Here is a 1,704-nt window from a genome sequence, read left to right on the forward strand (position 1 = left end):
ACCCGACGTGCTGTGCCGGGTTGGCCATCCCACACACACCATGCTGCGGCTAGAACCAGTGCTGGTCATAGACGCGGAGTGAAGGCGGGTGGCAGTGTCCAGCGTGGACGCAGACCTGGCCTCCCCTTCAGGTTCCGAAACCCCCGCAACAGGAAGAACAACCTGGAATCAGAGAGAACGCCCAGCGGAGGAGGGTGCCCAGGGCCGAGCCCTCAGGGCTGGGCCCTGGGGTGGAGCCCTCAGTTGCCGCCTGGGGCCACATGCCACCCCCATTCCCGGATGTTGACCCACAGTGGGAAAAGGCTTCAGCCTCCAAGTTGGATGTGAATGGACCAGGTCTGGGACAGGCCCCTGGGCCTCGACCCAGCATGGCCCGTGTCCTAGTGCGGGAGCTGAGCTGGCAGGGCCTGTACAACCCCTGCCCGCAGAGCAAGGCCCGTGGGCAGCCACAGGGACAGCCAAGGCAAGGGGCTGGCGGAGGAGTGCCTGTCAGCTGCCCGACTGCAAGCCCTGGCCCAGGTGGAGGACCTGTGGCTGGTGAGCACACTGGAGATGTGCGTAGATACCATGCAGGTGAGCATGGCCTGGGCAACTTCGGGGTACACCTGCCCAGCCAACTGAAGTTGAACGACAGCTGCCTAGGCTCCGTGAGAGACCTGGGCACCTTCCTGGGCTTCCTGCAGGTACTGTGGCTGGCTCCCTGTGGCCTGACTGACCTGGATGGCATCGGCTCCTTTCTGGCCCTGAAGGAGCTGTATGTCTCCTACAACAACGTCTCCAGACTTCAGCCCGCTCTGCCTGCTGGAGCAGCTGGAGGTGCTAGACCCAGAAGGTAACAACGTGGAGGACCTGGGGCAGGTGCGCTACCTGCAGCTGTGCCTGAGGCTGGCCATGCTCACCTTGGAGGGCAACCTCATGTGCCTGTAGCCAAGCCCCTCCGGCAAGGTGCTCCAGGGCTACAACTACAGGGCACAGGTGAGGAAGCTCATCCCCCAGCTGCAGGTCCTGGACGAGATGCCTGCTACGCAGATGGGCCTGGCCACCGCCAGGAAGCAGGACCAGGACTGGCTCCTGGTGAGGGAGGCTATCAAGGAGGGCAGTGTCCTGGAAAGCCTGCTGCCCAGGCTGGATCATCCCCAAGGAGACCCCATTCGAAGATTCGGCCCTGAACCATTCTAGCCTGAACTCCAGCCCCAGGCCACGAGGCCTTGGCCCCTCTCCCTGCTGGCCCCTGGGGGACCCCTACCTGAAGCTCTGCTTCACAAGGACACAGCCCCAGAGGATGACACCAGCAACCTCACCCACGGCTCCGGCCAAGTCCTCTGCGGAAACCCCACCAAGGGCCTTTGGGAGTGTTAGCACCACTGCCAGACATGGGTGTCCCAAGAGCAGCTGCCTCCACCCCAGGGCCTGACCTTACAGACAGCCGGGACCTCCTGGCATTGGCTGAACTTCAGGAGTGGAGGAAACTGCATCTGCGGCGCCTGGATTCAGGGACAGGCAGGGGCAGCAGCTCCCTGAGGCCCACAGCGGGACCCTGAGGAACAAGAGGACAAGGCTGAGCCCAAGACTTCCCTCAGCTCCCCAAGCTGTGTCCCAGGGCCTTCCAGGACCTTGGGCTATAACCTGCTCCCCTCTCCTCCTAAGGTCTCCATGCCATCTGATTTGAGCAGCAGCTCCTGGAGTCCAAAGACCTGCAATTCT

General features: G+C 63.0%; 1 pseudogene across 1 annotated transcript; it reads left to right on the forward strand.

Moving 5' to 3' along the window:
- The first annotated feature begins 327 nt into the window (after window positions 1-327).
- LOC308512293 (leucine-rich repeat-containing protein 56-like) lies at window positions 328-1,359 on the forward strand (annotated as a pseudogene). The gene has a single exon. The product of its transcript is annotated as a leucine-rich repeat-containing protein 56-like (transcript).
- Window positions 1,360-1,704: the final 345 nt, after the last annotated feature.

The sequence above is a fragment of the Myotis nattereri genome (assembly GCF_964212035.1).
Source record: "Myotis nattereri genome assembly, chromosome: Y".
Taxonomy (NCBI): domain Eukaryota; kingdom Metazoa; phylum Chordata; class Mammalia; order Chiroptera; family Vespertilionidae; genus Myotis; species Myotis nattereri.